This window comes from Cervus elaphus, chromosome 15 (assembly GCF_910594005.1).
Source record: "Cervus elaphus chromosome 15, mCerEla1.1, whole genome shotgun sequence".
Classification (NCBI taxonomy): Eukaryota; Metazoa; Chordata; class Mammalia; order Artiodactyla; family Cervidae; genus Cervus; species Cervus elaphus.
The window spans coordinates 73589391-73605162 of NC_057829.1; the positions used below are offsets into that span (position 1 = coordinate 73589391).

At 43.1% G+C, this 15772-nt stretch overlaps 1 long non-coding RNA gene across 1 annotated transcript; it reads left to right on the forward strand.

Moving 5' to 3' along the window:
- Positions 1 to 7287: 7287 nt before the first annotated feature.
- On the forward strand, positions 7288 to 14380 carry LOC122709286. The gene is made up of 3 exons (XR_006345462.1): positions 7288 to 7763; positions 8779 to 8881; positions 13515 to 14380. It is a non-coding gene; the product is annotated as an uncharacterized LOC122709286 (long non-coding RNA).
- The last annotated feature ends 1392 nt before the right edge of the window (positions 14381 to 15772 follow it).

Sequence of the window (15772 nt, forward strand, 5' to 3'; positions counted from 1 at the left end):
TATCCTAGCTCATACTGGCTTTGTCAGTTTGTTTTTTTTTAAGGTTAGCCATTCTAGTGCATGTAGAGGTACATCACTGGATTTTTTAAATTTGCATTTTCACACTTATGATTTTGAGAATTATCTCATGCTTATTGGCCATTCATATATCTTCTTTGATAAAGTATCTGTTGAAAATTTTCTTCAAATAAGCTGTTTTATTATTGCATTTTCAGAGTTTTTTATGTAATCCATTGATCTACATGTCTATCCTTATACCAGTACCACACTATCGTGATTATTGCAGCATTGAAGTAAGTCTGAAAATCAGGAAGTCCTTCAATTCTTCATTCTTCTTCATGTGGCTTGAGGGATCTTAGTTTTCTGACCAGGGATTGAACTCAGGCTCTAGGCAGTGAAAATGCAGAGTCCTAACCACTGGACCACCAGGGAATTCCCTATTATTCATTCACAATACTGTTTTGTCTATTTTGGGTTCCTTGAATTTTCACTGGGATTTTAGTATCAGTTTGTGGATTTCTGCCACAGGATCAGCTGGGATTTTGGTAAAGAAAGTGAAAAGTGAAAGTGAAGTCGCTCAGTCGTGTCTGACTCTTTGCAACCCCATGGACTGTAGCCCACCAGGCTTCTCTGTCCATGGGATTCTCCAGGCAAGAATACTGGAGTGGGTTGCCAGTTCCTAGTAGGACTTGTGTTAAATCTGTAGATTTGTTTGGTAAGTTCCTTAACAATGGTAGGTCTTCTGATCCATGAACACTGGTATCTTTTCATTTCTTTAGGTTTTATTTAATTTATTTCAACAATGTTTTGTAGTTTTCAGTGTACAAGTCTTGCACTTCTGTTGTTAAATGTATTCCTAAGATTTTTTCAAACCATTGTAAATCAAGTTCCTTTCTTAATTTCATTGGTGGTGGTGCTTTAGTCGCTCAGTCGTGTCCAACTCTTGTGACTCCGTGGACTGTAGCCCACCAGGCTCCTCTGTCCATGGGATTTTCCAGGCAAGAATCCTGGAGTGGATTGCCATTTCCTTCTCCAGGGGATCTTCCCAACCCAGGAATCGAACCCAGGTCTCCTGTATTGCAGGCAGATTCTTTACCGACTGAGCTATGAGGGAAGTTCATTACATGGATTAATTTGAGTGTTAATCAAACCTTGCATTCCTGGGATAAGCCTCACTTTATCATGATGTATTATCTTTCTTATATATTGCTGGGTTTAATTTCCTAGTATTTAAAGTATTTGTGTTAATGTTTATGGGGGATATTGTCTCTAGTTTCTTCTTGTCATGTATTTGTCTGATTTTGATATCAGAATAATTCTGCCCTCATTAAAAGAAGGGAAAGAGTTTTTTGCTCTTCTGATTTCTGAAAGAGATTATATAGAATTGACATTCCTTAAATGTTTGGTAGAACTTATCAGTGAAGTCACTGGGGCCTGAGGTTTTCTCTGTCAAGCTTTTCAGCTATAATTTCCTTTTCTTTAGTAGATATAAAGCTATTCCATTGATTTGTTTCTTCTTGAATGAATTTTGGTGGTTTGTGTCTTTCAAATAATTTGTTTATTTTCATCAAAAGTGCTGAACTATGTAGCATACAGTTGCTAATAATATTTCCTTATTATCACTTTAAGATTTTACAATATATAATAGTGTTCCCTCCCTCATTCGTGATATTAGTAATTTTTGTCTTTTCTTGCTTTTTCCTGATCAGCCTTGTTAGAAATTTACAATTTTATTTATATTTTTAAGGAACTAGCCTTTCAGTTTCATTGATTTTTCTGTACTATTTGTCCATTTTCTACTTCATTGATTTCTACTCTTATCTTTATTTTTCCCTCTTCCTGTTTATTTTGCATTCAATTTACTCTTTCTAGTTTCTTAAGGTGAAAATCAATAATTGATTTTATACTTTCTTCTTTTTTTAAAATAAACCTTTAAAGATATGAATTTCCCTCTAAGCATCCTATACATTTTGATATGTTGTGTTTTCATTTTCATTCAATTCAAAATATGTTTTAATTTATCTTGTAATTTCCATTTTGACCTATTTATTTTAAAAATTTGGGAGATTTTCTAGATATCATGAAGTTATTGATTTCTAGTTTAATTTTATGGTAGTCAGGAAACATACTTCATGTGATTTCAATTCCTCAAGTTTGTTGACACTTTGATTTTGTGGTCCCTAAATACAGTTTGTCTTGGTGAATGTTTCATGGCATTTGGAAAAACAAATGTGTATTTCTCTCTTTTGGGGTGGAGTGTTATGAACTGTCAAATAGGTCAAGTTGATTGCTAATGTTGTTCAAGTCTTCTATATCCTTAGTGACTTCCTGTCTACTCTTCTGTCAGTTACTGAGAAAGGAGTATTAATGCTTTCACCCTCAATTGGAATTTGCCTGTCTCTCCTTTGAGTTCCACCAGTTTCCGCTTCATGTATTCTGAAATTCTTTTCAGTGCAGTAATGTTTAGATTAGTGTATCCTCTTGATTGGGGGCTTACCAGGTGGCACTAGTGCTAAAGAACCTACCTGCCAATGCAGGAGACATAAGAGATCTGGGTTCGATCCCTGGCTTGGGAAGATCCCCTGGAGAAGGGTATGGCAACCCACTCCAGTATTCTTGCCTGGAGAATCCTGTGGACAGAGGAGCCTGGCAGGCTATGGTCCGTAGGGTCCCACAGAGTCAGACTCAACTGAAGCAACTTAATACAGCACAGAACATCTTCTTGATCAATTGACCCCTTTATTGTTATGTAATGTCCCCCTTTGTCTGTTGTTCTCGTCCTTGTTCTGTTGTCTAGATTGTCTCATACTGCTACCCTGTGGTTCAGTCGCCAAGGCATGTTCGACTCTTCGTGACCCCATGGACTGCAGCACGCCAGGCCTCCCTGTCCCTTACCATCTCCCAGAGTTTGCAGAAGTTCATGTACATTGCATTGGTGATGCCATTCAATCGTTTCATCTTCTCTTGCCCTCTTCTCCTCTTGCCGTCAATCTTTCCTAGCATCAGGATCTTTTCCAATGAGTCAGCTCTTCACATCAGGTGGCCAAAGTATTGGAGCTTCAGCTTTGGCATTAGTCCTTCCAATGAATATTCAGGGTTGATTTCCTTTAAGATTGACTGGCTTGATTTCCTTGTTACTCTATGTATCTTTTGATTGTTTGCATGTTATATCTTTTTATTTTACTTTTAACCTATCTGTGTATATTTGGAGCTGTTTTTTTGTACACAGCATTTAGTAGGGTCTTGCTTTCCTTATTCAATCTGACCATCCCTGTCTTTTACATTACCTTTAATGTAATTATTAATATGATTAAGGTTAAATTCAGTATTTTTCTGTTTGTGTTCTATTTGTCCCCTTTGCTTTTAAATCTTTTTTTCTCTTTTCCTGCCTTTTTTGGACAAATTGAGTATTTTCTATAGTTCCATGTTTTGCCCACTGTTGACTTATTGGTTATACTTATTTTGTTGTAGTTAATGGTTGTACTGAGGTTTAAAATATCCATCTTTAACTTATCACTACCTTCAAATAGTACTATTACTATTATGTGTAACTGGAAGAACTTCTAATTATATATTTACTTGTCCCTCTTTCCAATCTTTGTGCTACTTTGTGTTGTAATGAATTTAGTTCTACATTTGTTATAAACCTCATAATAACTTGCTATTCTTTTCGCTTTAAACAGTTGATTATGTTTTAAATAGATTGAAAAATGCAGAATAAATTTTTATGGACCCTTGATTTGCCCAGTAATTGACTAGCTCAGGGAGTGTGAAGATGGACTCACAGCTACATCTTGGGGTGATTTCCAATAAGAACACTAGACAGTCCCTGAGTCCCCAGCTGCCTACAGCTCCACTCCAAGCCACATGTCTTCCTTTGTATAATGGTCTCTCTTAGCTACAGCCCTCACAGTGGGGGACTCACAGAGCTCCAGAGCTGGGCTTCTTTCTAAGTCCTCTGTCCCCACAGATGCCTTCAGCCAAGGATAGGCTGTGATGTGCCCTTAAGCTCGTTTTTAAAGTTTACAAGAACATTGAGCTTCATGCCAGAGCATCAATAATCATGACGGCTTACATTCATTGAGCTCTTTCTATATGTCAAACACCTTGATCAGCCCCTTGTGTTCATGATCTCTTAATTCTCACTGCAATCTGTTGAATTAGGTCCTGCTACCCTTTTTACAGCTGGAGAAATTGAAGCAAGAAGGTTTAAGTAAATTGCCCAAAGTCATACAACAAGATCAATAAGGGAACCACAGTTTGGTTCTCAGTGGCCTGATATCACAGCCAACCAGTCTCAGCTGCTGTGTTCTATGTCTCCCTAGTCACCTGCCTGGGGACACTTGGTGGCCTCTTAACACACACACATACACACACACACACTTCCATTGGTATTATACACCTGGAGAACCACTGAGCTCGGTGCCTCATCTTCTCTGTTCCATTCTGCGTGTCAGTGCCCGTGGTGGAAGAGCATATGTGTGTGGTGTAGTGGCGAGAGCACTGGACTGGGAGTCAGGGCACTCCATACTCACTCCAGCTCTGTGGCTCACCAGTCATGTCTCTTTAGACAACTTAGTTCATGTCCCAGGGCTTAGAGTTTCTCAATACCTAAGGGAAGGGGGTTGAATTAGATCAGCTCGAAGGCTCCTTCAAGTATCAACATCCTGTGAGTCTATGACTGTGGCCTTGCTGATAGAGAGCTAATAATTACCTAAACTGGCAGGACATCTAAGATTTATTTACTTTTACAATATTTATCAAAACCCAGAGCTTAACTGCTCACTTTATACTCATATATCTTCTGTGGCTTCCTGTTTATCTCAAAGGTTATCTTTTCATACTGCCCTTTGGGCTTATAAAATCTCCTTTGTGTTCACTACATATTATTAAGTGAACAAAAATCAGGTTACACAACTGTATGTATATCATTTACTTTTTAAAGTATGTTCATACTTGTATATATAATATATATGGTATATAATAAAGTATATAAGTATGATTTATATAAATATTATATGTGCTTATATTTATACGTAACATTTATGTAGTCTGAACAAATGTGCATCAAAACATTAGAATGACTTTTTCTGGATGGTGAAATAACCGGTGATTTTCGTTTTCTTTTCTCTTGATATATTTTTGTCCTTTTTCAATTTTTGTCCAATGGAATTGCTTATATATTTAATTCTTACTGCTTACAAACACAGTAGTTCACAAACCAATAAGTTATATCTCTTTTGGACTCAGAATCCCTTGCTCCTTTAACTTTGTCTCTTGTTGTTTTCCCCCAGGTTTGCTATATGTCTTTCTGTTTTAAATAATAAAACAGAGGAGGAGGGTACATGACACATGAGACCAAGTCATCTAACATCTGGGGAATTAGCCATTTCCAGCCCCAGATTTTGGCTCTCCCCATTCATCCCAACGCCCACTCTCTCTCCTTTTGTGTCAATATGTTGGGGACTGACATGTTCCTCAACAGGTCTTCCATTTTAGTTTCTCCCTCTACAATTGCTCTTGAGCACTTCTAGCACTAATTTGCTCACTCACTCATTCATTCATTCACTCATCATAAATCATGCATGAATCAGAAAAACCGAATAAGCATGTGGTTTAGAGTTGAGGGCTGGGGTCTGAGTCTGAACCTGCCCGAGGTATACCAGGATCATGTGAAAAGCATTTGAACAACTGTGAAGACTGGACCAGTGGGAACTGTTATCACTTAGGCCCTGTGCTGACCCCTCTGGGAAATGAAGGGGAGCGTCTGTCCTCAAGAAGCTTAGAGTTGTCTGAGAGAGTCCGGGTGTAAATGCAAAGGGGAGGGGAGAGCAAGTAGGGATGCAGAGATAATGTCCATAGACATGGCAATGAATGACTGGATTCTGCAGAGCAGGAAGAAGCATGAGTCAAGAATCACCATGGGGCTTGGGGATGGCGTGACTGAGAAAATAGTGTGCCATTAATGTATTTATCAATCCATCTACTCATTCATTCCACAAATACACGCTGAGCATCTGACAGCAGCCTGATACTGTCATAGCTGCTAGAAATGAAACAGCAAAGAAAACAGATAACAATCCCCCAACCACCCCATTCTGCTTATATTCCATGAACAGCAGAGAAAGAGGAAGAAAACAAGTACATAAACAAGATCATTTCCAAAGGTGATAAGTGTTATGAAGAAAATAATACTTGGTAGTGTGTCAAAGAGCAACCAGGGGAGGTGACATTTGTTCTTGTGTGTCATCGGCTGAAATAGAATTTGGGGTCTGGACTGAGGAGGGAGATGGTGAATTTCATAGTGGGGCTGCTGACTCAGAGATGCTAAGATTCGCCTCCTGGTGAAAATGTTTTACCTCTTATTCAACTCTGCATTGTATTATCCTCTGGCTCAGAAACTCAGTGGGTTCCAACTGTCCTCTGGATAAAATTCTAATTCTTTAGCTTGACATTCAAGGGCCTTCACAATCTCTCCCAGCCTGCCTGTCTGCCTGCCCACATCCTCTCATAAACCTTGCATTTGGCCTCGATGGGCTCTTCACTATCTCCACTTAGGCTGGGTCCCTTTGTAGCTCCATACTTGGATCCTGGCAGTCTCCCAAGTTCTCTATGCCACAACTATCCTGCTTTTCTTGGGGATCTGGCCTTTTCTCTGCCTCCCTGCTCTCTGAGATTGTTAAATGTCTCATAAACGAAGACCCTCCTCTCCTGTGAGAATGCAGTCTCCTTAAGAGAGGGGCTGGCCCCTTCATGACCCTCTCTCCATTGGATTTGCTGTGTACATCTGCTCAGAAGCACATTAAGCAGCTTTACAGATCAATTATCTTCTTGTATAAAATAAGAAAAGACAGAATGAGAAGAGTCCAGAAAACCAAAGAGTTTCCCGCCCAAATTCACAGAACCAGGAGATGACAGAATTTGGCCATGGTCAAGGGTTCAGAAACAATCAACAAAGACGTGATTCAGTTTGCTAGTGGAATCAGAAGTTGGAATTGTGTATCTAGGAATGGACCTGCTCTGTGTTGCATTTTCTGAGCCAGAGAGCTCTGGGATTCCTCCCATCCTTTGAGGGGCAGTTCACACAAGGGGCAGAATCTGGACTCAGGTCCAGAGGAATCCATAGCCCCTCTCTCCAAGGAAATCAATCCTGAATATTCATTGGAAGGACTGATGCTGTAGCAGAAGTTCCAATAATTTGGTCACCTGATGCGAACAGCCGACTCATTAGAAAAGCCCCTGATGCTGGGAAAGATTGAAGGCAGGAGAAGAAAGGGGCGACAGAGGACGAGATGGTTGGATGGCATCACTAACTCAATGGACATGTGTTTGAGCAAGCTCCGGGAGATGGTGAAGGACGGGGAAGCTTGGCGTGCTGCAGTCCATGGGGTCGCAGAGTCAGACACAGCTGATCCACTGAACAATAGCAACCAAGGCTTCCTTCCTCAGTTTCCTTGGCTTCATCCTAATTTCCTCCTTTTAAGCTGTGGGGGAATGGAGCAGTCAGTTTACCCATCTGAAATGCAGGATCATGGGGGATGAGCTGCCCCTGCACTTCCTACCTCCCCTTCAGCATCATTTGATACTGATGCTCACCTTCTCTGCTTTGAGGCTGTGACGTCAGGGCGATGGAAGGTTAGGAGAGAGACACATGATTGTCATGACGGATGTTTGGGATGAAAGTCAATACCATAAACAGATTCATCGTGACACTCCTTCTGGTGCATCTTTCATCTAGGGAATCTCAAAGCCCTGGACAAATGGTAATTAATATTCACAGCAGCTTCCAGGGGAGGATGTGGTCTGTCTGCTAAACGCCAGAGGGCCATTCTTTCCGTACCCCTCCCCAACCCTCCCAGCTCGCTCCCAGCTGCTGCCTGCCCGAGGTGATAGTGCCAGGTGGATATGATGTCCAGGTCTTAGACCCCTTCAGGGCATCTCTCTGCCTAGAAGGCTCCAGGGGGCAGAAGGAGACTCCCAACTCACCTCCTGCCCCCACCCCTACCCTGCTTTCCCAGAGGATGACTAAGCGCAAACCAGGGCAGGAGTGGGAGCATTTCCTGCCTCCACTGGCAGGCTGGGGCCAAACAACTAGTTAGTTGACTCAGCAGGAACCACATGGCTCCAAAAATACAACTACCTCTGCCCAGATACACCTCATGCTCCCTTGGCCCTTTAGACCCTGTCACCTGCTCATCCTTCCTCCTCCCCTACCCCAGGGGAGCGACTCCAAGTGGTGTTTGCCTTCCCTCTGATTCTAGAGGAACCATATGCTCATCACAGAACACCTGGAAAACACAGAAAAATATAACAGGGAGAATTATTTTAGTCATCCCATAATTCCACAGCTCCCCAAATAACCACAGTTGAAATCTTATGTTTCCTTTCTGTTTTTTCTACATTTGGGAGGGTTTATTTAAAAATTAATACATGATCATGGCAAATATATATCTAATATATGTAATATTAGATATATCTAATATATATTAATAATAATTATTATTATATATAACATAATAATTAATATAAATATATCTAATATATACCTAACATTACATGCTGCATATATGTTACTTTATATATTATATATTTATTGTATTATATATAATTAATATATATTAATATATAATATTATATATTATATATTACTTTATATGTTGTATATTACTTTATACATATCAAATAGGACAGAATGTTATAAAGTGAAAAGTCCTCTCCAACTTTCTCTTCCTACCCAAGGGGAAAACACTGTTCAGAGTTTCTTGTGTATCATTCCAGAAATTGCTATTGCACGTCCCGGCATGCATCCGCACACTCATTTTACATGGCTGAGGTCATACAGTATGAATAATTTAGCCTTATCTGCACTTCACATGAACATGTGAGTATTTTCTATTCTGTTAAAAATTATTGGTTAAACGCCTTTTTTATTGATTGCCTGACATTTTATCTTTCTGGTGTTCCATAGTTTATTTAACCTTTTCCCTATCATTGGGCATGTACCCAGGTGAGGTTCAGCGGGAGAAGGAAATGAGCCAGAATGAAATCTTGGGAGGAGGAAGCAGATTTGGAGAGTCTGAGGGCCTACTGTGTGCCACCTACTTTTCCTATCTGCCCAATCACTCAGTGTGAGAGTGATTGCACTGTTCCCATCCTGCAGATGAAGGGCTTCGGATAGCTCAGTTGGTAAAGAATTCGCCTCCAATGCAGGAGACCCCGGTTTGATTCCTGGGTTGGGAAGATCCCTTGGAGAAGGGATAGGCTGGCTACCCACTCCAGTATTCTTGGACTTCTCTGGTAGCTCAAATGGTAAAGAATATGCCTGTAATACAGAAGACCTGGGTTTGACCCTTGGGTTGGGAAGATCCCTGGAGGAGAGCATGGCAACCCACTCCAGTATTCTTGCCTGGAGAATCCTCATGGACAGAGAAGCCTGGTGGGCCCCAGTCCACGGGGTCCCAAAGAGTCGGACATGACTGAGCGACAAAGAACAGCACACATCCTGCAGATGAGGAAGCTGAGGTTCAGAGCAGTTAAAAAAGAATCTTTTTATAGGTAGGAGACCCGGGTTTTGATGTTTTGTTTTGTTTTTTTTGCCACACTGAATGACCTGCAGGATCTTAGTTCCCCAATACAGGGATTGAACCTGTATCCTCTGCGTTGGAAGTGCAGTCTTAACTACTGGTCTGCCAGGGAAGTCCCAAGAGTCATGTTCTGAAACAAAATTGTCAGCTCCAAAGTCCATGGCTGTTCTAGTTCACCACGATGCCTTGGAAAAGTCCAGGGTTTAAGATTTCCCACCGCTTAGCACGGGAATGGGGAAAGCCGTTCATGCGTTTATTCTCTCATTCACTCCAACAACAGGGATGCACCAGGTGAGAGGAATTCAGGGTGGGAAAGACTCTGTCCCTGACCTCTAGAAGTCCACACTTGCATGGGGGTGGACGTGTAAACAAGTCATCAACCTGGCGTGGGAGAGGAGGATGTAAGGTGCCATGAGAGTCAAACTCCTCTCCCAGCCTGCAAAGGTCAAAGAAGGCCTCCCGGCTGAGGACACTGGATGCTGAGTCAGTCCTCAGGCACCGGCCAGGAAGTGCCAGTGAGGCCTGAGACGCCTGTTTCCTCTCCTCCCCAGGCCCACGCGCCCCAGTCACTGGAAGCTGGAGTTGGCTCCGCCTTGACCTGGCTTTTGTGTCAGGCTCCCTGCCCTTTAGTTGATCAGCTTGCCAGGCTCCCACGCAACAGAGTGGGCGGGGGGCTGCTAGTTTCGGAGAAAAACTTCAAGCTGGTGTTTCCGGTTTGTTTTCTAGGAGTTCAGGAAATGTTTATCACACTCTGGGGAAGCTCGGAGTATTAGTGACAAAAGGTTTGGTTGAGGGCTTCCGCCCTGGATGGACAGGTCAGAATTGGGGTCCTGCTTCCATCCTTTGCTCTGAGACTGCAGGAGAATCACCAACACCAGTCAGAACTCTTAGGAACAAGCCACAGAGATGGACCCAATGATCTCAAAAATTGTTTTTTAAAAAAAGGAATCCAATGCAATAGAATGGGCAGGGATTCAAAAGGGTCAGACTTGGGAAAGGAGAAGAAATTAAGGTCACGTTCAAGACCCGGAGCAGCAGAAGGCACAAAACCATCCCTTGGCCAGGAAGTACTTAGTCAAGACACTAATGATGCCATTGCAGCCAGCTATCAAGGCAGACAGAGTTCTAACTCTCTAGCCCTCCGGGTCCAGGGCCCAAGCCTCAGGTCACGTGCCCACACCCGTTACCAGAAAGCTGGAAGCAGGAGGATTTGCCCTTGGACTTCAATGATAGTTAACATATAAAGGCAAGTCTTGCACACGGGCCAGGGGGGCTTTGGAGACTGGACTGCCCAAAACTCAACATTGTGGACATGCTCTAACATCTCAGAGCTTTTGTAAAATAGACACATTAATAATAGGATAGTTATGAGGATTTAAAACAAAAATAGGTGAAGTGCTTGCTTAATACAGATACCCAGTAAATGCTCAGTAGATGTTAGTTTACTATTATTGTTGTTGCTATTGTTTATTATTATTACTATTATAATCCACTTTCTCTCTTTTAAAGTAAAACATGGATAGTTTTCACTATAAAGTAATATATGCCATAGATAGATTAAAAAATACTGAAAAGTTGAAAGAAGAAAATGAAATTACCCACCACCCACTGAAAACCACTGTCAACAATTTGGTGTTTCCTGCCACCCTGTTTTCTATGTATTGGTTTGGGTTCTTTCTTCCCTTTTTTCCTTTCGAACAGCTGTGATCACCCTGTGGGTATAGTTGTGTATCCTACTTTACAGCCTCTGCATTTCCTTATGTTATTAAAGACTCTTTGTGATCATCATTCTTAGAAACTGTGAACTATCCCGTGGAGTGAATAGGCTCATTCCCCAAGTATTGTTTCCAGTTTTCATAGGGGTAGGGGGGACATGCATTTACAAATTATGAGTGTTTTTTTTTTTTTTCAGAAACTTTCTGATTCTGGAATGCTTCTTTGGAGTATCAACTGATACTTAATTGACATCAATTAAGCAATTTGTCCCAAGAAACTTTCAAGAGACCATTTCCTAAAATTCCCACAAATCTGATGCAGGTCAGGGGACAAGACCCTACAGGACCTGTACCACCTCACTGAATTTTGACGGGGCATTTTCACTGCCACCAAGAGTATGAGCGCCACAGTCCCACAGCCACCTGGAAAGGGCTGGCCTGCCCACTGCTTTCTCACGTTCCCAATATGCTCAACCACTGATTAGACTGGGGTGGTTCATCCTGCCTGTGAAATTACCTGCCATTAGTGCAGTGGGAAGTGCCTCCACTCTGCCTTTTGGCAGCTTGGGACTCAGGGCGATTTTCTTACATCTTCTGGAAAAAAAGAGAATCCTAGATAAGTTCACTTAGACTGTGTTTATTCTCTTTTCCTGGAAACTTTCCTATTCTTCTCGTCTTCACTTTACATTCCCCACCTACATACACACCCCAACTCTGCCCCAGCCCCCACCAGCCTCCGGGCACCTGTGGGTCCCAGGCTGGGTTCCAGGAAGTGGCTCTCATCTAAGGAGGGGACGGGGATCACACGACCGACCCGGCTCTCCAACCGGGGGTGACTAAAATGCCAGAGACGCTGATTGTTTGAACTTCCTGGGCAGGGCCCGGCATCTGCCGGTAGTGGGGCTTTGGAAGCAACAATAATTAATATTTTGCCGAGTGTGATTCTGATCGTCCGGCCGAGGAGAGGGTCCCACCCAGAGCTGGGAGCCCCGTGGGAACTGCCCCAGCTGCATTCCTGGGCAGTGATTGCGCAGATGGGCACCCTCGCCCCACCTGGGAGGGCTCCAAGGGTGCGGCGGCGGGCAGAGGATGTGCCCCAACCTACCCTGGCTCTGCCCTGGCCACCGGTGTGGGAGTGAAGTGACCAGAAAGGGTGACTGAGGAGGGCAAAGGGAAATGAAATCGTCCTTTGCCGTCCCAGCCACACCTCCCGCCCTTCCGAAATACCATTAGAACCTAGTAGTAGCAGGGGCTCAGAGGCCTCCTTGCCCAACTTCCTCCTGTCACGTGGCTGGGAGCTGAGGTCCAAGCAGAAGTGAATTGCTTGCTCTACTTGAATTTTCTGTGAGAAATGACTGAATGACAGTGGCGGGAGATTTCAGAAGCACTCTCCGTGACATTGTTTATTGCCTGCGATTTCAGTGACTCAGAAAGGCTCTCAGGCCCCCCAAACTCTCCTCCTACTCCCTCCCCAGCACCTGAAATGCCACTCTACTTTCAGACTTTGATGCCAATTAAAAATTAGCTTCCCCTAGCGGGGATCGCTTCCCGTGTCAGTAAGTGGTACTTTCTATTCCCTTTCTGAGAGCAGGTGATGGAGGGAGGGTAGAAGGGCATAAAACCTCATCATGGCAGAAGTCCTCCGATCACTTCCCAAATGTGGCGTTTTCAGTTTTTAATTCACTCGAGATGGGGCAATTTCTGGTCACCTTCGCAACCGTGCTGTGAGGTGGGAGAACACTTAACTGTCACTTCCATTCATCAGATGAGGAAATGGAGGTTCTGAGAGGTTCAGTAACTTGCCCAAGGACATGCAGTTAGTAAGTACCCAGGCAGGGTTGAAATCTTGACACTCAGCTGCTCCCCAAAGCCAGAATAAGGGTGTGATGTTAGTGTTTTTGTTGACTGGTTTATAGAAAAGTGTGAAACAAGTCATAGGACTCAAGACTTGAGAGGGCTTGGAGTAATACAATGCAGAATGCCTCCCTTCTCTCATTTGAGCCTCATGACAGCCCCAGGCAAGCATCATCCCATTTTCTGGAGGAAAAGCCTGAGGCTCAGAGATTTACTATTAATAAATTAATTCAGCTCTAAGTACCTCCAGGGAAATGAACTGGGTCACATCCCCCTTTTTACATCTGAGCCATAACTTTATCAATGAATGTTTGTTGAATATTTGCAGAAGGAATCCTAACATAGCCTATACATTTTACAGATGAGAAAACAGCTCTGCAGCATAAAGGAATATTCCTGGGTCACATAGTGAGTGGCAGAGCCTGGACCTCAGAGCTTTCGATCCCCACGCCAGTGTCCTTTCTACTTCATTCATCCATTCATCCATTCATTCATCCAACTGTGAGAACTGAGCTGACCTCCAGGTACTGTGCTGGGCTCTGATAATACAAACAAACAGGACAGGGAACAGTGCGAGGAGAGTTGTGTACTTGCTTTGAGTCCTAAAACCTAAGGGAAGGGTGGAGTGCCAAAAAGATAATATTTTAATGCAATGTTTTTAAAAACTCACATGCTAAACTATGGCCCATAGGCCTGCAGTTTATTTTTGTGAATCAAGTTTTGTTAAGATTAAATCTCAGCCTCTGTTTTGAGGAGCCCACAGTTTGATCAGAGGAGAGAAGCCCACATGGAGTATTTATTTAATTCTCTGTGAGTGTCCTCAGGAAGCCAGCCAGGGGGTGCGGGGGAGAGTCGGGCAGGGAAGGAAATGTGCAGAGGGACGGCTATATGAGAGCTGGGGTCATGGAGGGGAAGGACAGCAGAGTTCTCTGGTGCAGGAGAGACAGGGTGAGGAGGCAGGGGAAGGGGTGGTGGGTGAGCAGGTCGCAGAGATAAGGGAGAGGAGAGAGCAGTGCAGGGTGCACTGGGCTGAGAAGGGTCCTCAAAGGATCCGGGGCTGGTGAACTACCCTCCGGCCGACACGAGAACAGGAGAATAAGACCCAAGCCAGAGTGGGCAGCATGCGTGGGTGCTAAGTTGCTTCAGTGGTGTCTGACTCTGTGCGAACCCATGGACTGCAGCCTGCCAGGCTCCTTTGTCCATGGAATTCTCCAGGCAAGAATACTGGAGTGGGTTGCCATGCCCTGTACCAGAGGACCTTCCCAAGCCCGGGATCGTACCCATGTCTCTCATGTCTAACCTGCATTGGCAGGCAGGTTCTTTACTATGAGTGCCTCCTGGGAAACCCAGAGGGGTCAGATCTTCCCTCAGAAATACATTCACAACACAATGAATATATTTGGCCAGTTGTCCCTGGATGTGCCTAGGGTATCTGCCCCCCTCTATTCTGTGTCCCCCACCCTGGGACTCTCCCAAGGGCGGAAGATGCCCACAAGCTGAAGCTGCCTCAGCAGAGCTGCTCAGAGCCAAGGAACACCTTGGAAGAAAGGGAACTTCCGAGGAATTCTTGTCGTTTGCTGAGAATATTATAAATGCACACCTAAAGATATTCTATGTGGGAACCTCCCTGGGGGTCCACTGGTTACGATTTCATCTTCCAGTGCAGAGGGTGTGGGTTCCACCCCTGGTCTGGGAGCTGAGATCCCACATGCTTTGCAGCCAAAAAACCAAAACAAAACACAGAAGCAGTTTTGTAACAAATTCAATAAAGACTTTAAAAATGGTCCACATCATAAAAACCAAAATCGTAAAATATATTCCATGTGAATCACTCAGAAGAGAGTCTGGCATAAAATAAATACTAAAAAAAAATGATGGCTATTACTTTATGTTTACGATAAGAGTATTTTAAATAGTTTTTTAAAGTTATAATTTGTAGGACCCATGTTTGAAGGACATTGTCCTTCATATGCTTGTCCTTCCACGTATGTTTACATTGGTTGTTGATGACTGCAAGATGAATCTGCTAAATCAGACTGTCAGCTAATAGTTGGGAGGGCAGGGTTGTTTGGGAGGGAGTAGAATCCTGGGGAAGATTTAATCAAAGACAACTTCCTGGAGGGGGTGCTGGGCGAAGAGTTTTAAAGGAATTGATGAGAAGATGGATGGAAGCATGCTAAGTGACATGGTATCTGAAAGATGGAACAATTTTGCCTACCTTCTCTGAGACTTAATTGATATCATATACATTAAATGGATGGCATGTAACAGGAACCCAGTTAGTGGCAGATGATGAAGAAGGAGGGATGCAGGGGGCAGGAGGCGAGAGAGAAAGAGGGAAAGGGGCCAAGAAGCAGGAGACCTCAGTTCCAGACATAGGTGTGCCTCTGGTTAGCAATGTAAGACTTTGGAAACATCACTACCTTCTTAACACCTCAGATTTCTTTTCTTCAAAATGGATTATTCAGGTTAAGATGTCCACCTCTGGGAGTCCTTGATTATAATAAATACAAAATTATAACAGCTATTGTTTATTACTGCCTACCATATACCAATCACCTTTTTAAATGATAAACATAACATCTTATTTGATTTTCACAACAAAGCTGTTCAGTTCAG